The sequence below is a fragment of the Sciurus carolinensis genome, chromosome 6, assembly GCF_902686445.1.
Source record: "Sciurus carolinensis chromosome 6, mSciCar1.2, whole genome shotgun sequence".
In the NCBI taxonomy this organism is placed as follows: domain Eukaryota; kingdom Metazoa; phylum Chordata; class Mammalia; order Rodentia; family Sciuridae; genus Sciurus; species Sciurus carolinensis.
This window is the reverse complement of record NC_062218.1, coordinates 50,402,911-50,427,558: the sequence shown is the minus strand read 5'-3', so window position 1 is coordinate 50,427,558 and position 24,648 is coordinate 50,402,911.

The window sequence follows — 24,648 nt, the reverse complement described above, 5'->3', positions numbered from 1 at the left end:
AATAAAGGAGAGGTTGACTCATTTAAGGTATGAAAACATTAACCCCAATTTTCTGACCATCCTTTAACAGTGACTGAACGAGATCAAAGGTCAATGACAAGTTCAAGAAAACTAGGGGATCATTGTGTAGAGTCTGCGTAGGTCATCCCCTCTTCTCAGAACCAAGGTGGTCCTCCAGTTACCCACGGAAAGCTGTTTGCTAGGAAGTCCATCATTCGAACCAAGCACTTCATGTGCAGTAGTCACAAAGTACATGGCTTTTTACCTTGAACTACAAATTTTCAAAAGCAGGAAATTGTTAATCCTAGAGCCTGGTAGCCTTAAACAAGGAGGCAGCTCAGAGAGGAGGAGTAACAGAGGGTGCTACAGGCTGAAGGATCCCCCCACCCCCAGTGTGGGTTAAGTCCCAGCTGGCAATGTGGAGTACACACTCGTGGTGTGTCAGCTGCCCCAGCTCATGCGTGGAGCGTGGTCGGCTCTCAGGGCAACAACTCTCACCAGCACTTAATGAAATCCCAGACTATCCACATCAAAAGACGTTTCTTCCATAAAATTTGACTTTTGAGCTTTAAAAGAATCTACCAGGCTCGCCCCCATTTTTCTCGCTCACTTATCATCCTTTCAAGGATTATCTCGACATGGAGAGTGATGTCTGAAGGGTTTAGTCTTCTGAGCTATTTGAACAAGAACTGCTGGATAATCTTTTACTTGGCTCTCTCATTTCTGTGATTCACCCTTTTTCCTCTTCTTATTTCTTTTAAAATTCGCCATTGAATCTGTGCCTTTATTTTAACATTCTTCTTTTTCTATATTCTTTGAAGCTTTTTATTCTTTGTGAACTCATTCATAATAATTACCACTACAGACTCTTAGGTGCTTGGTATACTGTTGGCACTGCACTAGCCATGGTAGGAAGGACTGTGCTGGATATGATTTGAGGCATTTGCTAGCCTTTGCAATTTTGGTAGAAAGAAGAAAATATGCAATCATAGTTTTAAAAAAACTAAAAATAACACACAAATTGGGAAATAATAAATACGTACTCAGTATTATTAAACTTTTAATAGAATGTTACCTTAGTGAAGAACACACTTCTTCCCAACATTTACAGGAAAAACTTTGGAGATAAATGTCTGTAAGTGCCACCATCTCTTTTTCTTTGGTTCCATCATTTAGAAAAAAAATCATTATGTTGAATGCTGCTGCTAAAAGGATTCCCTGAACAGAACATGTTTTGTCTTAAGGGAAAACGGAGTCAACTAATAGGAAGTACAGACAGCTTGCCACTCACTTTCTTCCTTCTACTCTCTTATTTTTTTCTGTGTACTTTGCATTTTCCTCTAGATTTAGTGTTTTGTTGTTGGTTTTTTTGTTTTTGCTTTCGTTTGTTTGTTTGTTTGTTTTTGGTACCAGGGATTGAACCCACGGCTGCTTAACCACTGAGCCATGTCCCCAGTCCCTTTTAATTTCAAGACAGGGTCTCACTGAGTTGCTGAATTTGGTTTTGAGTTTGCAATCCTCCTGCCTCAGCCTCCCAAGCAGCTGGGATTACAGGCGTGCACCCTGCGCCAGGCTAGGTTGAGTGCTTTCGACTCATCAGTGAGTTTACTATCCTTTTTGAGAGATGTAAGCTGGGAATTGGAGCCATGCTGTGTCATGTTTCTTCTCTTTTCTTTTTCTTTCTTCTTCTTCTTTTTTTTTATGGTGCTGGAATCATCATCATTTCTTTAACCTGGACCATGATGCTCAGTTTCAAACCAGAAGCCAGAAGATAACAATGGCTAAATGTAAGTCATTTACAATCCATCTTTCATTCAGTCCTTCAACAAACATTTACTGAGGGCTTATATTTTTAGGCACTGTTTTAGGCATTTGGAATATTTGTGTGAACAAAACAGATCAAGATCCTAGTTCTTGTGGTCTTGCATTATAGTGGGTGATATAATCTTTTACTTGGCTCTCTCATTTCTGTGACTTGCCTTTTTCCTCTTTTTATTTATTGTGAGTTACAATAAGCAATAAATCAGGTAAATGAGTTAACTATTCAGCTTATTAGAAGATACGTGCTATGGAAAAGCAAAAAAAAAAAAAAAAGAACAAATTAAGGGGATCAGCTCAGCTATAGCGTGAGTATAGGGTGAGTGTTGCGATTTTAAAATAAGTATCATAAGTTAATTTCATTGAGAAGATGCTGCTGGACCAGGGACCCTCCTTGTCTGCATTTCAAAGTGCTCACAAAAATGTTGGGAGACCTAGGCGGAGTCATGCTGTGGATTGTCTTCCCAGAATGTGGGAGAGGCCCCAGTTTTGAAAAATGAACTATTAAGAGAAGAGACAGGACTACAGTTTTTCTCTATTTCTTCCCAGTTTTGGAAAAATATTCATGCAGAGAAGGATTTTATAGGCAAAGACAGATGAAAGACTTCAGAACATACTGTCAGTGATGAGTTCTCTATTTCTTATTGTAACTTAGATAAAACTCTTTTGGTCAATGCTCATTTCTGGACCGCTAGGTGTTATTCATATAAAACCATAGTTTTAATTTAGAGATACCTGTGCAAAAGTATGTCACAGAGTTAATATTAAGAGTTTTTGTTCAACGCACTTGAGATTTGGGTCTTGGGTGTGTGTGTGTGTGTGTGTGTGTGTATGTGTGCATGCATGTGTGTACATATGCATAGAATGGGTTTTTCTTGTTAGTAAAAGATGCTATCTGTGTGCAAAGAATTGCACAGCTTTTATTTTATACAGATGGTAGTTCATAATCATTGCCTCATTCATATATTCAGTTGTGTTGATAATTAGAGTTTGTAATTTTCCAAACTGTGAGGCAATGATTCTACTACATGAATTTTTTTGCAATGTCTAGAGAAAGGCTCTTAAAATTGCTTGGTCGTTCATAGCATTTCTAATGGAGACTGACTATTTAATTCCCTTCTTTGAGGGAACTTAGAGTCTGATAAGTAATACGTCAGAAATGATTATGGAAAAGCAAACCATGAATGTGTCCCAAAAGAATAAGTATATCTTTGGGAAATGAAAAGAATCTCCTGAATTTTCATCCTGTCACACGTTAAATTGAGAGCTATTTAGATGAGATCACACCATCATACCCAATGCAGTACCCAAGTTTGATGTTTTGAAAGAGATTGTCCCCGCTTTCTTCGAATGTTGAGGCAAGAGTAGCTTCTATTTCCCATAAACTTTTTGTGTGGTGTTGCTTAGGAGAGGAAGAATGGGATTTTCATGGAATTTGGAGATGTGCATGGTGACCGCCCATCTTCTGGGACTCGGGCTGTGGACAGCAGCTAGTCTGGGAGCTGCCCTTTTGCTGAGAGGGAGCTAAGCGTGGGGCTGGTGGTTGAACAAGGTGAGCAGATGTTCTTCTTGCCTGAGGAGAAGGGAGGTCTCCTGATGCGAAAAGGCTTGAGCTCATTTTGTTTTGTAAGTATTAAATATGAAAAAGAAGGGATCGGAAGGTGCAAAGAGGAGAGGAAGGAATCACAGAAGTCCAATTTGTTCCCCCAGCAGACAAAGGAAACCCTACCTTTTCTGAGTTCTGACCTGCGATGTCCAGGACAGCCAGTGTCAGTTCCAGGTCTGAGTGGGATTCCTTCTCCATCTCCCCGACTCACTTGCGACTCTGGTCCAGGGTTCTAACACATTAGGCCTTTCCTCCTCTGAATAGTGAATATAACAGTTCACCTCTTAGGAGAGTAGGTAAGAGTTCTGTGCCAATACTGTACTTCAGTCTTGTTATAACACATGTAGGGAAAAATAAAGGTTCCAGAAGACTATGTCACTCATACTGGAAAGTTTTTAAAAATTGTCTGAGTATACTCTTCATGTTTGCTGCCCTGGTCATCTGAAGCATAGCTTTTGCACTTTATAGACAGCTTTGGATGAAAGTCCTTAAAGGGCCAAAAACAATTGTAAAAACATCCTTTTATGATGGGGAATGTTGCCTTGAATGATAAAAGCTTAGCGAAAAGTCTGGACTTCAACATATTGCTTTTGGCTAGAATGCAGATTGATGTAAAGTTTCATTCTGTTTTTCTAAATTTAACAGTCTGTGTCATTTACAACCAGGCATGTAATAAAGAGCTTGATGATGGTAAAATTGCAAATTTATTTATGTATTTTCAATATTGTTTCTCTGGGTAGGACTGAGATGGCCTGGTTGACTCTCAGTTTTTTTTTTTTTTTTAAAGGAATTATATTGTAGTCAATGTTGATTATCTAAGGGCGGGTGATCAAGGAAATGGATTATTTAGCTCCTTTGCTCTTCTATTTTCCCTGACTCCCAGATTTTGGAAAGATTTTGCTGCTTATTGTACCTTCACAAGAGACAGGACAAAGATAATGGAAAATGATCAAACCTGGAGACACTTAAGTTCTTAGGAAAGGCTAGATTGTTTTATGGGTATGAATATAATTTTGGAGCTAAAGTCTATCCTCCTACATACTGGCTGTGTCTTTTAGTCCCTAGAGATTAAAGATCTTTTAATCTGTCTTTGCCTCAGTTTCCTAATCTATAAAATGGAATGTACTAGAACAATCCTTATAGAGTTGCTGCAGGAGTGAGAAGATACAAGCAAAGAACACAGAGCAGGGCCTGGTGTATGGTACCTGCTGTATAAGCATTTGCTACCATTACTGTTACGTTGTTATTTTAATGTAATGCTCAGGCATCACTGTAGTCCTGGTGGCAGAATGTGAATCTCTCAGGAAGCTGACATTCTCATGCGTATCCGCCACACAGAGTGTCCTGCAGGGTCTTTCCTTGCACAGTCTTCTAGAAGGGGAGATCTGACTTGGGCCCTTTTCTTCCCTCCTGCCTGCTGTGATAGTGATTGCTTCACTTACCTATTGCTGTGAAACAAACCACTCAAAACTTACTGGGGTAAAACAACAACGATTTGCTGTGTGCCCAATTCTGTGGGTTGGTGGGGCTCAGGTGGGTGGTATTTCTGCAGGTGCAGGCTGAAGTCTCTCTGGCAGCTGCCTTCTGCTGGAATCTTGGGCCGAGTGGCCCCTTCTCCTTAGGTCCTCTCTCTACGTGGCCCCTGGGCCTTCAGCAGTCTAGCCTGAGCTTGTGTGTAATATGGTAACTAGCTTCTAAGACAGAAAAAGCAGGAGCTGCCAGACTTCTTAAACCCAGATCTGAAATAGTATCACTTTAACATATTCTGTTGGTCAGAGCAAGTAATAGGCCAGTTTGGATTCAAGGGGAGGGGATGGACTTTGCTTCTCAAAGAAGATGCTTGCAGAGGTGGAAGGAATTATAGATGGTGATCCTGGAGATCTTATACCACAGTGCTTCACCCTTAGTGTCTTGCTTGCAGGATCTTTTTGAAGGATATCAATTGCCATAGTCTGTTCCTACTGCTATAACAAAATACATAAGACTGGGTGATTTATAAAGAGAGGACATTTATTTCTTAAAGTTCTTCCAAGATCAAGGCACCAGCAGAGTTGGTATCTGGGAAGGGCTTATTCCTCATTGATGGTGGCATCAGTGTGTCCTTGCATGGCAGAAGGGCAAGAGGGACAGAGAGAGGCCCCTCAAGTCAATTGCTTAATATGATTACATTGAGGATTAGTTTCAACACATGAATTTGGGGGGGAGGGGCAGACATTCTGACCATAGCATAAAATTGTCCAAGTCTAGGCATCTTTGGGTGTCCATACCACCCACAGGAAAGTCCTGTGTCCTTGCCATGTTGAGCCCTGGGAATAGTGTCCTTTATCTGCTGGCCTTTTATTATTATTTTCATACCCAGCAGCATTGGGTATTCTGTAAGCCCGATGATTTTACATAGAGATGATTAACAGTCTTCCGTGAAGAGAAAGACGTTTTCTTCTGTCTGGTCAAGCCAGATTTTTGAATGATTTGACTAATTTTCTTGCATTTCTCTCCTCTTGGCTTTGAGGAGGGGGAATCACCTGCGTCTTGCCCCTGTCCCACAGGGCAAAAAAAAAAATCTAGCCAATCACCATCTGCAGGCAGACCAACTAAAGCTTGGGGGAACCCCATGATACTATGCAACTCTTCACTTTTTTCCTCTTTCCTTTCAATCTTCCTCAAGTCCCTTCACAGATTCCATCAAAAGTATAGAAAGCGAGAGTGGGAATTCACCCCAGAGAGGGTCCAGCTGGAGGGTTTGCACGGGAGATTGTATTGTCCCTTTCTCGAACTGAGAGCAATTGCAATTCCATGATGGGAGGGAGTGGTGGGCTACCAGTTTCTCTCTCTCCTCTGTGAACACTCCTGCTTTTACGTTTTCCATGTAGGTTCTATTTAAATAGGGATTCCATTAACACCAGTTTGAAATCCCTGAGAACAAGGCCCTGTGAGGTGTACTTATGTGTTTAGGCAGAGCTGTGCCAAGGAGCAGAGCAGCCTGGGCATCTGAGAGGCTCAGTAAGAGTGCTAGGCACGTGCCTGGAGTGGGAAGCAGGTGCAGGAGCTACACCAAGCAGACCGCCGCAGGTTAGGTGCTGAGAAAGCAGGAAGATAAGTCATGTGGGCATGCCGACTTCTAGCACCACAGGGGAGGTCAAGTAGAGGGTAAGGAAAGTGCCTCCCGGGAGAGTGAACCAGGAGACTGTGCATTCTTGTTCTGATAAGTAGGGTGTCATGGTTTGGCTATGAGGTATGCCCCCAAAGCTCACATGTGAGACAAGGAAGGAGTGTTCAGAGGTAAAATGATTAGATAGATTATGAGACCTGTAACCTCATGAGTGGATTAATCCATTTGATAGCCTAACAATTTGAATGAATTAAGAGGTGGTAACTGTAGGCAGGCAGGGTGTGGCTGGAGGAAGCAGGCCACCGGGGCATGCCCTTGGGTGTTATACTATCCCTGACGTTTTACTCTCAAGCTCTTCCTGCTTCCTGGCTGTCCTGAACTGAACCGCTTTCCTCCGCCATGCCCTTCCACCATAAAGTTCTTTCTGCCTCTCCTCAGGTCCAGAAATATGGAGTTGGCCAACCATGGACTGAACCTTTGAATCTGAACCAAAATAAACTTTTCCTCCTCTAAGTTGTTCTCGTCCGGTCTTTGGGTTACAGTGACGAAAAGCTGACTAGAAAATAGGGTTTGTGCATTTTTCTTCTTCCCCTTCCCACACCTAATGCTGAATTTGGACAAGTATTTTAAAAAGAGTCTAGGTTTGAAGGGGTAGCAAATGGTTTCCTACTCTCAGCACTCACAAGACTCTGTCTGGCTTGGTGCCCTCAGCAACTTGGCCAGCTAGTGGCTGAGCCCCGGGGTGGAGGCAAATCTCTAGACTCCTATTCCAGCATCCATTCTCACTATGAAACACTTTCTCCTTTGTAAAGAAACCAGCAAGGCGATGCTTGCCCATCGACAAAGGGCATACACCAGGAACTTGTCTTCACACTGCCTCATTTTCTTTAGTCAAATAAATCAAGAATATAGTGTTCTCTCTTTCAGCTGTTATGAGACTTGCTGATATAGTGTGCATGACTCTTTGGATAAAGGCATAATGTAAAACAAAATTGTTTTAATAAGATATTACTAATATTAATCAATATGAAATGCAATAGTGTGCTGGGGTGAGGAAGTCAGGAAAGAACACTGTAAACTCCTCTGGGATCTGCAGGACCAGACACTTTCCAATGCTTCTTGCTAAATACTCAGCCTAGAAATGGTCCCCCAAAGTGCAGTAAAACATGCAACTCTAATGTTTGTGTTAGATTGAAATTATGGCTTGGAAAATTCTAGTATTTTTTTTTAATCATAAAAAGAGTGAGAGATGTAAAATTTCATGTAATTATCCAGTCAGAATGGAGGCTACATCACATTGTGTGCTCTGTGTGATAACTGCTTAAAAAGGTCAGGGTTCTTACATTCCTTCTGTATAGAACATGTTCTAATTGAACTTCCTAATGTGTCTGACTGATGGAAAATCACTCATTTTGACCCTGAGTGTCCCATCTTTGGTTCACATAAGCTAATAACATGGGATTATTAGTTTAGTATTTTACACAGATCTGTAATAAAGACCCCAGTTCCAAGGATAGCAATCATCAAACTTTTTTGTTATATTTTTTCTATTGGGCTACAAAGAGCACACAGTTGTGACCATTCTCTCATTAAACCAAAAACCCACAGTGCTATTCTTTTTTCTTTTGGTACCAGGGATTGAACCCAGGGTTGCTTAATCACTGAGTCACATCTCCAGCCCTTTTTATTTGATATTTTGAGACAGGCTCTTGCTAAGTTTCTTAGGGCCTTGCTAAACTGCTGTGGCTGGCTTTGAACCCATGATCCTCCTGCCTCAGCCTTGCAAGCTGCTGGGATTACAGGCATATGCCACCACACCCACAGTTATATTGTTTTTATTTTGCAATGGAAGGCACTGAGTTATGTGAGAGTTAAGCAACTTCCTTGAGTTCCCACAGGCTAGGGGTATAACTGGGAGTTCAGCCAGTCTTCCTGATTTGCTGGGCTCTCTAATCTTTCAAAAAAGTAGGGAAGCCTTTCAGAGTTTAATTTGGACCCTAGAAAGTCATGTATCTTTTCTCTGTGTCCTTTTCCTTATCTATTGGTTGGTATTCATCGAGACAACCAGTACCAGCAGACACCGTGGGGATTTCTGTGAATTGGGAGTAGGGGCAATAAACAATCGAAACCCAAACTAAAGCTAGAAGCAAGCTAAAGTCATCCCAAGACAACCAAAGCCCTGTGGTCACTGGATCCATATATTAGCATTAGACTAAAAATAGAACTCTAAAGACCTAAAGAAGGAACATGGCCCAGCCCGGGGAGAATATCCTGACATCCTGTCCCTCACCCCCTAACCATTCACAGCAAGAAGCATAATGTTCTAGCCCATCCTGATGATTCATTTAAAAATCTCAGAATGTCCCTGTGTTCTTTCTTGCTCCTTCTGTCCTGACTTCCGCCCCTCTTCCTCCTCTTGTGGTCACTCCCCTTACGTCTTCACATCCATGCTTTTTCCCACCAACCCTCTGTGTCCTGCCAGTCCTGGAGGTCATGCTCTGGTTCCTCTTCTCATTTCCACTCAGACTCTCTCCCTGGGTGATCTGATCCACTTTCTTGCTTCGGTTATCATGGAAATGTTCACAAATGCCCAAATCAGTGCCGCCGGCCCAGGCATTTTGCCTTAACATCTCCATCTGGCTGGACCCACAGTCCTTCAAGTTTGACACATTTCAAACTCAATGTATCATTTTATTTCTTTTCTTTTCTTTTTGGTTGGGGGAGGTACAGGGGCACTCTGTCACCGAGCCACATCCCCAGCCCTATTTTGTATTTTACTTAGAGACAGGGTCTCACTGAGTTGCTTAGCGCCTTGCTTTTGCTGAGGCTGGCTTTGAACTCACGATCCTCCTGCCTCAGCCTTACGAGCCTCTGGGATTACAGGTGTGAGCCACCAAGTCTGGCCACATCATTTTCTTCATTCTTCACGTCCACTCCCCACCCTCTTCTTCCATTCCAGTCATGTCACCTATCAAAGTAAAGGGCATCACCATTCACTTGGTTTAGTAGTTGTCCCTCTCCAGATTACAGAGTTCTGCCAATTTTATGCATATATATATATATATATATATATATATATATATATATATGCGTGTGTGTGTGTGTGTGTATACTGGTTTTCCCCATTTTTTTCCTCAGTGGAGACCAAAAATAGCTATTCAGAGTCTTTAATTTTTTTTTCCCCTCCCTTCCTTCCTTCCTTTCTTTTTTTGTGATGCTGGGGATTGAGCCCAGGCCTTTGTGCATGCTAGACAAGCATTCTCCCACTGAGCTACATCCCTAGCCTCAGAGTTTAAATTTATTTTTTTTTAGTTAACAATAAGATTAAAGGTAATGTGGCCCATGGAGATATTAGAACTTTAGTTAGACCTGACTCATTTTAAACCCCCTTAAAATCCTGAACTTGCCTGATTTCTTTAAAATTTTCACTTTGAAAGACAAAGATTGGACTTTTGGATTAAAGATGATAGGTTAACTACACATGCTTCACTCACCTCCTCTTAAGGACCCATGAAAATAGCAACAAAAAGCATATAAACCCAGGAGGACAAAGAGAAAAGGAGCAGGAGTCCCTAACCTGAGGGTGATGACAGAGCAAGGTGCCATACACCGAGGGGCAAAGGAAGTCAGAGCCTCCAGTGTGGGGTGGGGGTCATGGGCCAGGGGTAGTCCTCTTCTGCCCTCAGGTACAGCGCTGTCGGACACAGCAGAGGGCTGGGGTGGGTGTGGGCAGTGGTGGCTGGGAAGTGGGTTTAAAACCAGCTCTCTAAAACGTAAGAAGAGAGAGCAGGGGCAGAGGGGGAAGAATATGAGATTAAAAATATAAGAAAGCAAGCTTTGAGGTAAAACACTTAACTGATTTCTGTGGTGGGACCATGCACCACGGCCAATTTTTGCATTGCCAACATGGCATTCCTGAATGAGGGATTGGGAAGAACTGTACGTGATCGACCCCTCTGGACCCACAAAAGCTGGCCCCAGCACATCTCAGGTGTAGGACCCAAAATGGGGAGCTAGTCCCAGATTTAGTGCGTAGAGAAGTCAATCTTTACAACCTCTCCCTTAGTTGGTAGTAAGAATACACAGTTAAATGTCCATCATCTCCCCCTACCAAACACACAAGGCTGGGAAAATAAATGGTCTCAGAGATGGAACCCTGAACCTCTAAGAATGAAGGAAGAACGCAAAGAAGCTACCTAGGAGTATTTATAAAGCCTTGAATTTTTTAGTGCTTGTGTGTGTATATGTGTGTGTATTTGTATAAAACTTTACATTGTTTTTGAAGATTATGGACTATTTAAATAAAAAAAAAAACAATTAAAATGCTTTGGGTGGGGTTTAAGGTAAAATATGAGGGCAAAAAGAACAAGGGAAGAAATGAACCCATGCTGCAGTTAAGATTCCTGTACTGTTCACCCTCAGGGATGATCTGGTTTGAAGGTAGACTTTATGACTTAGAGATATACATTGTGCCAGGTGCGGTGGCACACACCTCTAATCCCAGCACCTCAGGAAGCTGAGGCAGGAGAATACCAAGTTCAAAGTCAGCCTTAGCAAGGCTCTAAGCAACTTAGTAGGACTACCTCAAAATAAAAAATAAAAAAAAGGGTTGGGGGTGTGACTTAGCTGTAAAGTGCCCCTCCTGGGGTTCAATTCCTAGTACTAAAAAAAAAAAAAAAAAAAAAAAAAAGAATAGTAATTTCTAGATCAACTACTAAAAAAACCAACCCAAACAAAAAACCAAAAATGGATGGAATTGGAGAATATCATGCTAAGTGAAATAAGCCAATCCCCAAAAAACAAAGCCTGAATGTTTTCCCTGATTAGTGAATGATGATATGTAATGGGGGTGGGGGTGGCGTAAGAGAAGAATGGAAGAATTTTAGATTACATAAAGGGAAATGACAGGAAGGAGGGGCCAGGGGTATGAATGATGGTGGAATGAGACAGACATCATTACCCTATGTATATGTATGATTACACAAATGGTATCAATCTACATTGTGCATGACCATAGAAACAAAAAATAGTACTCCATTTGTGTACAATGAATCAAAATGCAGTTTGTAAGAATAAAATATTTTAAAAAATGGGTACTAAAACATAATCAATTTGCATACAAGAAATTAGAAATGGAGAAATAAAGGAGTAAAGAACAAAAGGAAGAAATATGAAAAAAAATCAAGACCTTAACACAACCATTTCAATCAAAAGTAAATGAATTAAATCTCCAACTAAAAGTTTAAAAAGTTAAAAATTCAGTCTCAATTGTACTAGCTACACTTCAAGTGCTTCACAGCTACACATAGTGAATGGCTCCAGGCAGTATAGACAAGACATTTCATTATCACAGAGAGTTCAGTTGGACAGCTCTTGTCTAACAGGTAGCAACTCAAAGTGATCCAAAGGATGGAGCACTGTGGGGTTAGGACTCAGTCATGAGACTCAGAACATGGCAGGCAGGCAAGTGAACAGATAATTTTAGATAATTAAAATTTTCAGGAAAGCAAATGCAACCATTAAATACCTGGCTCTGTTGTGAACAGTATTTAACTGGGCCAGATCGTGTCAACACTGGTACTTGATTTATTCTAAATTGGTGGATAACTGTCTGGGGGGAATGGGAGACAGGTGAGGCAGTGGCTAATAAGAGGCAACTAAACCTTGTCTACTGTGATAAGACAGTGATAGCTAACAACTATGGGACACAAGTAGTACAGTGCATATGCATATTTTTGAGAATGTGGAGGTGAAGAGCATGGGAAGAATTTGGAGGCGTTTTCCTCTGGGGAGTGGGCTAGGAAGTGGGATGGGGTAGGGTGGAGTATTGCCATAAGCCTTTTGGAGGTATTTGCTTTTTTAAAAGTCATGCATATATTAGGTGGGTAACATAAAATAATTGTATGAACAATCCAGACAGAATACTTACCCTGTTAATATGTGGTCATGACATTCAAACCACTAACGGGACCACTGAGGATTTAAGGAGCTCCTATTTGGTAATGAAATCTGTTTAGAATACTATCACATATATTAAAAATACATAAAAGTAAAGATATATAAAGAATAAGAGACACCTTCTGAAGGTACAAAGAAAGACTTACCTATGGATAGTGTACGCTGGATTTAGTGTGCACTGAGAGAAAGAAAGCATAAAGTGTACCCTGTGGCCCAGGAATCTAGGCAGGAAACAATAAATGGCGGAGCTCGTGCTTTATCTCGAGCCCACCTCTTCCTGCCATGTATGGCTGGACCCTAAAGGTACAGCCCAGAAAAGACATATGTGTCCTCTGGAGAGAATGAAGCAAGAGTACTCACAATCTGAGATCCAGGAATTCCGCAGAAAGAGAAATCGTCTGTCTGTCTGTGGTACACACAGGATTGCTGAGAAAACAAGCGAGCAAACATAAAGCCAACTCTGGTTAAGAGTCAGACAGACCCAGCTGGGATGACTTTTCTGCTACTTTAGGTCTGTGTGATCAGAACCGAGTACCTACTACCGTGATTCTCAATCTCTTTGTTGAGGGCACACTTAAAATATTGGAATTTGGGGCAACAGATTGAAGAGATGAAAGACTCAAAATGAAAAAGTTGTCAAGAAGATGTAATCACCTGTATAATGGTATTTCCCAATGGCTATAAAGGTACCCAAAGTGTTTTTTTTCCCCCAAATCCAAAATCTTATACACAATTTGGAAGGTCTCTCCTGCACAGTGTCACTCTTCAGCTAGATGATTGTATGGACAGCCCCAACCAGGAGCCACGCTTTTACACATCTCAGGCCATCATCTTCCCTTCGGGGCTGACTGCCTTTTTGCTTTCCCTCCCACCTAGTCTAATGTGCAGCAAAATTGTTCCCAGTTCTACATCTTGCGTCAGAACCCACTCAGCAAAATGCTCCATCAGGCAGTTAACTGTCTGAATTGTCTGCTCAGATGGTGAGTTGTAGCAAAAGGCAATTTTATACACTGATCAAGAGTTGGCAGAGCACCAGGAAATATTTAAGCCTCGCAGACATGACATAGCACACTGTTTGGGAACCACAGGCTTAACCTCTCTGGCAAACATCATCCCTGACCCCAGAACGCAGTATATAGAGAACGGTTCTCCACTGTGCTGTGTTTCCTCATAAGTCCCTGGGGGTACAGATTAAGTCCAGTTTTACTGAAGAGGAAACTGCTGTTTTAGAGAGGTTAAGCCAATTGTTCCGGTTGATGGGAACAGGACAAAGAAGATTTTTTTTTTTTTCCATTACTACATCCTTATTCCTGCCTGCTTCCCTGTGCATATTCACATTATCCACCTCCATGGGTCCTCTGGAAATGTCTGAGGCTGCCTGCTTGCATAGGAGGGAAGGAGAGCTGCCTCATTATGCAGTCGTCTGAAACTGACATCCACAACAGCTGGGTAATGGGAAAGAGTTACTGTTGGGAAACAATATAACAAAAATATATTGGAAGTTGTAAAAGATGAAACCAGTTGTCCATAATCACACCAGTGGCTAAGCAGTACAGATGCAAACTTTGAGCAACAAATCACTGTAGCATCCTAAAAGTTTTCAAAAACTTTTTTTTTTTTTTTAATTAGGATACTTGAAAGCCAGTGGAAATTAGACATTGTGTTGTCTTTCTTGCCCATTTGTAATCACCGTCCCCTATGTCATCTAAATCACGAATATGGGAATCACCGCAGATTTTCTTGTCTTATGTCATTATTGCTTCCTTCTTCCTCACCCTCCTTTAATCATTCACCCAGTCCTAGTTCCCTAAATCCCCAAATGTCTTGCAGTTATTGGTGACGGTTTTAGGGTTGAACTGCCCAGGTTGAAACCCAGCTCAGCCTGTTGGCCCCATGAGGCTGTTTCCAGGGGTGTACGGAAGCAATCCTGTTCCTGACCCACCGCAGCAGTGATAGGGTCGCACTAAGATGGCTCCCAACAGACGTCTTCTCCCAGTGCACCACAAATAGCCTTCTGGTTTTGTTTCAGGTTTTATTTTCTCATAAAATTAAACATTTCCTTATTGTTTAGCTACTCTATTTACTTCTCTTTTTATGTCCTTTGCCCATTTTCAAAAGTTGGAGTATTAATGTTTTTCATATTTTATTGAATAATATCTATATTTATATTTCAAGTCTCTCTTTAGAAGCAATTTATTTAATAGTATTTCATTTTGTACATCCAGTTATTTTTAGAATCAATAAAAGGTGAAGGAAAAACATGACATAACAGTGAAAAGCCTTAAATCTCACCCAGAGTTTCTCTGGGAATTACCTGTGTAAGGTGAACAAAATGTGGTTTAGGATGATACTGCTGAGTCATTACCATCAATGTGAATTGTGATTTTTTTTTTTTTTTTTTTTTTTTGGGTGCTGGGGATCGAACCCAGGGCCTTGTGCTTGCAAGGCAAGCACTCTACCAACTGAGCTATCTCCCCAGCCCCTTGTGACAATTCTTAAGCAGCACTGAACATGACTAAGGGATAGGGGTTTGGAAAGAACAACAGAAATGGAGTGTTAGCTGGCATCGCTCCTCTGCCCTTTGCTCCGCTCAGATCGTTACTGAGCTTTTCTAGAGAATGCCAGCTTCTTCATAAGGTTCTCTTCCACTTCCTTGATGATTGGTAGTAGAATGAGACTGATTATTTCATTATGGTTCACTCAAAATTTCTCACCTATGTATGACAGAACCAGGCACCTGTTTTTCTTTAGTGGCAAAGAGAATTTTGGGGGGCCTCTTATATTATTCAAATATTTTTAGAAAACCATTAAGGGACAGAGAATACCCTTTGGTTTACTGTGAAAAAAGTGTTTTCACTGTTTGTAATCTTTCTCATTTGTTTTTCAGTATTGGGGATTGAACCCTGGGACACTCTAATACTGAGGTTATATTGCTAATTCTGTCTTAATTTTTATTTTGAGGCAGGATCTCATTAAGTTGCCTGGGCCAACCTCAAACTTGTGATCCTCCTACCTCAGCCTCCTCTGTAGTTAGGATTATGGGCCTGCGCCATGGTGGCTAGCTCTCTCATCTGTTTTAAATAGGAAGCTGCAGAAGTTGCACTGCCTTCCCTGTTCAAATTATTTTAGTATTAATAAAAATCCTTGTAAATGAAACATTGCCCACTTGGAAATACTCCTGATACTTGACACTCTGACTTTTCTCTTGTTGCTTGCCAATTGCTTGTCAGGGTTGGAGACCCATTGCTCCTCAAATGTGGGTCTGTGTTTTACCAGAGTTCCTGTCTGTCCTCTTAGGTTAGAGATAATCTGCATCATTTTGTTTTCAGCCACCACCTATGTTTGTGGTTACAGTGACATTTTTACACAAGGAAAGATGGATGCTCCCCATCTGCCATGTAAGGGCATCACATAGCTAAAGCATCTATCCTGTTACTACATGGTGAGTGATGAGAATACAGAGGGCTGGATTTGGTTTCTTCTTGGAGAACTGGTGGCAAGAGATACTCATTTGCATGTCATGACAACAAGAAGAAGAACATTAGGTGAGCCAGGGCTGACAGGCTGCAGAAGCACCTCTGCAAGAGAGTGTGGATCTGGGCTAAAGTCTTTAGCTTCTATTTGGAAAGTCTGAGTGCACAAATGTGTTGCTGTTTTATGTTTGACTTGGAGGATCAGGAGACTTCTTATGATAATGGGCAGTTGGTGGGGGGGGCAGGTGGTCTGGACAACGGTACTGGCCATGTCACTATCGAGCAGGAGAGTCTAGGCATATCTCCTCACTTTATCAACACTGACTGACTCATCTCTAAAAAAGATAGAATTGGGCTTGTCTCTTTCTATTTCTAACATTCTAATTATTACTGTGCCCAAACAAAGGTAACAGGGCCCAATGACTTGTTGGAGGTTAGAATATGGATTCTGGTTAGCCTTCCAGACATGAAGGTACAGGGGCAGGGAAGGAAGGATAGAAAGATGTCTTAATGAGGATGGAGAGGGTTGGAAAGATGAGACTTTAAAAACCAGAGGCAAACTCAACCAGGTTTATAGCTGGGTGCCAGGCTCCTTTGGGTCTGAGAAGCTGCATGTCAGGATGGAGCAACCTTAAAACGTTGGCACTTCTCAGAGTCGTGTCCAGAGAACTCTTCTTGCCTCATTCTGCACATGCTCTCCCTGGGCAGTTTCATACTTGTTTTTTCAATGCTATATCTCCTGGTACACTTTTGTGTGAAGCAAGAACCCTGGTATTTGGCAATCTCCTCTTGGGTGGCCAGAGACCCTCATACCCAGGGGGCCAGACTGAGCTTATCAGTTCCTCTCTGCCCATCCCACACTGTAGTCCTCATCTCAGTCGATAGCACCTTGATCAAGTGAAGACTGGAATGTGCTGCTTGACTTCTCCCTCCTTCACCTCTGACAGCCATTCACACCCTGTTTAACCCCCATCACCCAGAACTCCTCAGTGGTTGCCATGGCTATTGTGATAAAATCAAACTCCACATAGGGACAGGCCTCCACCCTTCCAGCTCCATCTTTTGCTGCTCTTCCCTCACCCATTCCAGCAGAGCCCCGGTGAGCTTCTTCCTGGTCTACAGTCTGACTGCCTCCTCTTTGCTTCTGGGTGTTGCTTGGCATTCCTCCCTCACCAGCCTCTTCTAACCAGGGTTTCCTAGCTAACTAGAATTCCCTCTAGCCTTGGCCCAGATCAGTGGTCCTCAATTGGGGTGAATGTTGCCCCACAAAGAACATTTGAGTCATGATTGGAGACACCTTGGGTGGTCATTACTGGGAGGTGGGGTGCTGCTGGCTTCTAGTGGGTCGATGCCACTAAGCATCCTATAATGTTCAAACACCCCTACAATAAAGAATTGTCTATCTCCAAATATTAATAGTAACATGACTGATAAACCCTGGTCTAGGTTTTACCCCTCCTATCTGGTCTTACCCCTCTCTCTTTGACTTTTCATGTGCTATTTTCTGTTCACTCAGCTGTCTCCTCTTTTAGAAATTCTGGAAGGCAGGACCATTGTTTGTTGTTTCCCTTTTAATTCCCAGTTACCAGCATAGTTCCTGGTAATAGTGGGCATGAAACACATATTTGTACATGAATAAAAACAATGAATTCACTCTCACATACTGTCTCACATACCAGTTTTTTTCGGAAAGTACATCATTTACAATAATGGCCTTATTCTGATCCCTGTTCCTGTAGCATGGCTAGGGAAAGCCTTCTTTCAGAGATCTCGTCTATATGTGGGACGCAGAAAATGACCAACCCACCTGGGGAAATTAATATTTGAATAGTTATTTTGTTTTCGAGTGGCTTCTCTTGCCAATAGTACTCCAATCATGGAAATATCCTTACCCACAGTGATGTGTGCTGCAAAATTACTAGTATGATTATTTATGTTTTCATGACCATGGCCTGATTTTTTTTACATTAAATAATTGTTGAAACAGTTTGTGTCATGACTTTCTTTTATAGTTGAAAATGCCACATAATGCAAGTTAAGGCAGCGTGAGCCAATATATTTCATCGCCCAGCACCATAATCTATTAAGCCTGAGATATTTTCAGGGAATTGCCTTAAATCCTTTGGTGGTTTAAAGTAGCTTCAGAGGGATTAGTGGCTTAGAGGTAATTGTTATTGCTAATATTTTATTTGAAATGTCCTGTTCAGCAAAGGTAATGTGACATTTTGCTCACTTGAAATGCTGTCTTTCTAGGAAATAGGATGAGTCAAAAGGTCAGTGCCCAGGAGAGACAGGGAGGGGAGGGAGTGCATTAGACAAAGGACAGGGGCCTGATGTGGGGTGACCAGCCCGTTAGCCTAGTCCGAACCCCTTCATATGATCCTTGGGGAGATGGAGTTTTAATTGCATGTGGATTGTGAGGTTCATTTCCACAATTAATCAGCTCTAAGGAGAAATCTAAGTTTTACTTTGTAAAAGAAAAATAAAAAGAATGAATCACACTGAGGTTCCCTTTGTAGGTCTACCCTCTCCTGCTGAGGCAGTAAAAGTTGGAACTGCTCAGGTCCCATCTCTGTCCCTCTGTCAGTGTATCTTACATATAGAGTGCTTAAAAATTACATGGGGGCAGCCGTTAAAAAGAGTAAAGATTCCTGGGGCTCTACTTCTACTAACTCTGATTCTATAGGTTTGAGATGGCCCCAGAAATCTGCTGTTTAGCCAGAGATCACCAGAGATCCTGCTGTGGATATTTCTTTTGCCTACCATAATATTAGGTTACCCAGTCTCTGTCTTGCCCACCATATCATGTTTCCCCAATCTCTTTCCAAGGCCCAAATGCAACTGAGGTCTAGACCCATATGCACAGTGACAAGGAAAATCTCTACTTGTATGTCTCAAAGATACTTCAAATCCAGGCTGTCCTCTTCTGGGGCTTCCTGTCTTAGCACCCACCCAGTCTAAATGACCTCAGCTCCCACCATCACTTAGCATTTCTTTTCTGAACCTCAGCAATGGCTCACCAACTCATCTCTTTGTGTCTATCACCCACTCTGCCCTCCTCAAGGAGCCAGAAGGACCCCTGCAAAATGGTGCACCACTCCCTGTAAAAATGCTGCAATGACTTCTCGTTGCCTTCAGGACCAGAACAGCAAAGCCCTACTTGGTGACCTCCTGACGGCCACGGCAGTCCCATCTCACAGGACCTTCTCTTTGGTTCCTGTGTTCTAGTTACATTGTTTTTCTTCATTCCTCAGACGTACCACATTTGCCCTAGTTACAGTGTGGGCTTTCACTACATTCCTTTTCCTTTCCCTCCGCCTAGGGAACACCTTATCTCCTTCAGACCATGTCTCCAATTCTGCCTGCACGATCTTCTCCTAGACTAATTCAGCTTCCCTTATGATTTATGTACCTATGTCCTTTCTGTAATGATACATTTAGTTTTCTAAGTGTTTGGTCAATGCCTGTCTTTCCCTAGACCTGAAGGTCACAAAGGTGACTGAGAGGAACTTTCTTATTTTTCAATGTAGCCCCAACATCTTTCACAGGGTTTGGCACAAGGAAGCACTCAATCTTTGTTGAATGAATGTTTGTTGAATGACTTGATGTATATCATGTGAAACATACTCTTGAGAGGATAATTTCATTTGAACTTCTTGAAACAGAAAATTCAGAGTAGGACTGGCCAAGACAGAAATTGTGGAAGTCAGACAAAGCAGGTTGGGACATTAAGGGTCAGTAGCTAGATAATTAAGGCAGGTAGGACAACATAATTATAACTTTAAAGCACAACTATTAAATATACCCAAACTTTGTACCCAGGTATATAATTTTAAACTTGAATTAACTTTCAGTGGCAGGAGAAGACAATTTTTAAAATAATAGATATTCTGATTAAGAAATACTTAGATTTCATTCAACATTAAGAGTATTTAGAATAATGAATGCCTTTGTGTGTATAGAGAGTCTACTGTTAGGTAGCATATTACTGGGTCATTTATCTCAACTGATGGTAAGGGTACTAAGGAGCTTGCTTGTTCATCCAGAGATTCCTTTGTCCCAGATTTCACATTTGCTCTGACAAGTAAGATTAGCTGCATACATCTTGAGTCACTGCTGTCTTCTGGATATACAATAGCTGGATGCATTTGTTAAGAGGGTTGGTGCTTTAGGTCAGCCAGATTCTGTGACTGGGACCTATCATTTATTAGTTATAACTCTATCTCTATGGAATTTTCTTAAAAGAAGGCCACAGAGTTTTTCAAATGGAAATCACAAACTCAAGAGATGGAAGAAGCCGATAAATACAAAAAAGACCAACACAATCAAGACCCAAAGGGAGAAGAAGTCACTAAAAAATAATAAGTGGAGAGGATGGCATGGGATACAGATCATGTTTGCAAGATAAGAAACATATGTGATGCTATTCCAGCCATAGAATCTTCTCAAAAATTGGAACCTATTTCTGATTTTGCAGGATTCAATCCTAAAAGAGAAAATAACTCCTTCAACATACCTGCTCCATAGAGAAGAAATCTCTGTCTGCAAGCATTTGCAGGAGTTCCTGGTTTCTGGTTGCTGCCCATCCACAGCTGGTGGAACCATCCCCTCTCCAAAACTGTGCTAAGGTGTCAAGGACAGAGACTAGGTCCAACAGTTTTCATTGTCTGTGATGTGCCTGACACTGTGCTGGAGGCTTTTATATAAACTTGAGATTGCAAACTGGCAAAACAGAGAGTTTGTACCCTGGAATGTTGTAATCAGGGGAATCTTACCAGTTGGGAAAAAGAGACTGATGTAGGGGGATCACCAAAAAATGAACAGCCAGATCAACCTATGCATAAGAAGACTTCCCATTGACTGCCCCTCTTCCTACTTTCCCAGTGTCTCTAAACAACTCTTTCACATTCTTCTCATAATAAGACAGACAAGGGCAAAAACATTTGAGGACAGCCTTAAATGCGAAAGACATATGCCAAAACCACTAGAGAAAAGAAATTTGTAGGAAAAAGAATATGCATAGATTTAAAAACCTAAAGAAATAAGTAATCTCATCAGAGAGATAGAAGAAGATATTAAGTCTGCAACGAGAACAGCATGGTATAAAAAAAAGAAAAAGAAAACATAGACAAAGTTTCTGGGGGGTGAAAAAAGATAACAGAAATAAAAACTCAATAGAAGGTTAAAAGATAAGAATAAGTTTCTCAGAATTATTTTTGAAGATATAAGAATTACTGGAGAGAAATTATAAGATAGTTAGAGAATCATTTCTGGATCCCCAAACACCAATAACAAAATTCTGGAAAGAAAATAAACTAAAGAGGAAAGAATTAAAAGACATAATTGTCTAGATCAAAAGAATATACCTTATGCCCAGCATAAAACTCACGATAAAGCAGATTCTTGCTAAATTTCAGAACACTGAGGACAAGAGATTAGATTAAAGTTATCAAGAAAGAACAATTTATGTACAAAAGACAAAGAATCACACTGGTGTTTGACTTCTCAATAACCACACTGGAAACTAGCAGAAAATGAAGAAATAGATTTCAAAATTCTGAGGGGAAATGATTCCGAACCTGAAAACTACAAGTCCAGAGTGGCCATTGATCAAGGATAAAGGAGGAATATGATGTTTTTGGATATGCCAGGCCTCAGGTTTTTCCTTGTAGGTATTAGTTTTTCTAAAAAGTCACTACAGAAAATATAACACTAAAATGAGGGGATAAAGTAAGGTAGAAGAGATAGAATTTAGGAAATAAGACCAACATAAGAGTAGGCAAAGGTGATGACCGTGGAGGGAAACCCCAGGCGAAACAGTACCAGGAACAGAAGATAATAACTCTGTGTAGGAGCCAGTCAGGAGGGACTGTGAGATGTTCCCAAAAAGATGAAAGAAATCAGTAGACTCCCTGTTGTGTTGGAATGTTCTGGAAGGGATTTAGATTCCTGGGGAGAATTTGGGATTAATTTAGTGGTAAGTACATAAAGAACTGAGTGAATGCACACACACACATACACACACACACACACACACACACACACACAATTTCCTTGAAGTTAGAAAATTATTTTAAAAAACAAATGAAGACTCAGAAGTTTTATAGTTGTAATAGTGAACGAAAATTATTCTTACCAAAATTATGGTATATGGCACTGATTGGGAGGGTGGGAAGGTGGAACAGGCACATGGTGAGTAGGGAGCAGGGTGGTGGGGAGAGCCAGAGGTAAGTGAATGGATAATGTCTAAGATGGAAAATCAAGAAGAAATAGTATAAAAAATCTTTTTTGATAATGGAAGAAGGATCATGATTCTCTTAAAGAAACATGTGTCTTGTGTCCATGTACGAATATGTAACCACAAATCCCATCATTATTTACAACTATAATGCACCAATAAAAATGTGGGGAAAAAAAAGAGAAATGTATGTCTTTAGGCTGCTTGTGTGTCTTTCATGACAGAGAAAACTAAGTTAAAAATGCAAGGAGAGAATGTTAGGAGGTGAATGGACAAGAAAGGGAAAGCATTTGTGCACTGGGGAGCCGATGCTTGTTCCAAGGGGTCAAGGCTGGCCAGGTGTACACGGCTGGAGTGTACTGGAATTGACTGCGAGGCGCCCAGTTAGACAACTCCCCATAGGCACATTTCTAAATCATCTTTGTGACTGAGGGTGGTTTAATAATTCTGCAGTCTTAAACTTGGCAGAGGCACTTGATCATCAGGGAGTGGATGCCTAAAGCTCTCATGATAAGAAATTAATGGATATGCTCATTGCCCAGGTCCTCCTTCCTTTATCTGCTAAGAAATAGTACTACATGTTAAATACTTAGCAGATTTTTTTAAAAAGTAATAATAGGACTCTGTGTTGCACTACAGAGTTACCTTTGGCTAAAACTGTCCTCTTGACCATTTATCACTTTGCTCCCTAAGCTCTGGACTCAGGTGGAAAACAGATTGAGCCATTTGTAAACTCCATTAATTACAGATATACAAGACCTATCTTGTTACCCTCCTTTCTCCAAAAAGGAAACTGATTTGTTCTGTTCTCTATGACTTGCACAAAGTAATCTTTCCAAGTAAGATTAACATTTAGAATACACAGTGCCTCAAATGATCCCTGACCCATTGCTTACCCATCCCGAGCACTGGATATTAATAACTTTTAAAAACCATCCACACCTGGCTTCCTGAGTTCCCTCCAGAGATTTCAGGAGAGCACACAGATAGCACAGAAATCTTACTTTGTTCTTCAGGAGATTTTGTAAGGGCATCTCTTTCCCCCAAATTGGAGAATTCCTTAATATTTTTGTCATATTGATTTGTGGTGTATTGAACTACCATAATTTTCTTTAATTACCTGGTTCTTCATTCTTGATTTGACCACATTCCTGTGATAGGTGCTCTTCTGACATCCATAGACATGGTCAAAATACCAAACTGAAATGACAAAGGTAAGGTGTGTCTGCCCTCAGTAGAGGGGGACATTCTCAACTTCTCCTTCTATCTTTCCCTGTAGCCTGGGTATCTTTTCTACTCACATTAGGTACTTCATTATACCAGTGTAAAGAAATAAAAACAGTGAGTAGAGTTAACTACAGGTAAAATGGTAATGTGGCTCTTGGCCCTCTGATCTCCATTATCTGTATCTTTTAGGTTCTTTAATAGTCATTATGATTATACAGTGACTGGTGCCATTAAAACCTGGTCTAGGGAATTGGCAGAATTCGGAGAGTTGTTAACAGAAGAAAGGCTTCCCAGATGTGAAGTAGGACTTCTGGATTTGGCTATAGATCCATAGAATTGACTGGAAGCAAAAGGACAGAAATCTACTAAGTTTTAAAGAGAACTGTGTTGTCAAAGAAATTTCAAACCTGGCTAACAAGAACTGGTGATCACTTTTAGTTTTTCCTTGGGCCCAGAAATGGAGTCAATAAAGAATAAGCACCTGGACTTGGGTTGTAGCTCAGGAGTAGAGTGCTTGCCAATCATGTACGAAGCCCTGGCTGTGATCTCCAGCACCAACACAGAAAAAAAGAAAACAAGAAAGGAAGAGACAAAGAGAAAGGGAGAGAAAGAAAGAGAAGGAAGGAAAGAAGGGAGGGAGGGAGGGAGGAGGGAAGGAAAATGAGCTATGAAAATGGCACAGTTTCAGAAATGAATATTCTCCTGTATGCCTGTCTTTGATGTGACCAGGGAAGACAAAGGTCAAGAGAACACTCTTAGCAGACCTGGGGCCTCAAAGTCAGGTGACCTAAGTACTTGCTTCATTTCCTAAGCGGGAAGTCCTTGCAGGATTCAATATGTGCTATGAACTACTAGTAACCATTTATTTTGTTTCCCAATATATTTCCCACATATATGAGTTTTTATTGCCACTATTCTTCTGACACAACTTGATGCTGCATGTGTTGAAGATGCACAACTTACTGCTCGTCTCACTTTGGTGCCAAGTGGGGGCTGATGAGACAGGTGGCACATCATCTAGAGAGGTGGGATCTAAAACTGAATGAGAGATAGGGTTAGACTTTAAATTATCTTCTTTTGGGAAAGGAGTGACAGTGTTTAAGGTAGGCACAGGCACTTTACCAAGTGTGTGTAGGAGCAGGGCTACCTTTGTGCACATGGGGTAGCCAAAGGCATTCCTTAGCAGATCCTGGGCGAGTTCTTGCATAGTCATTCTATC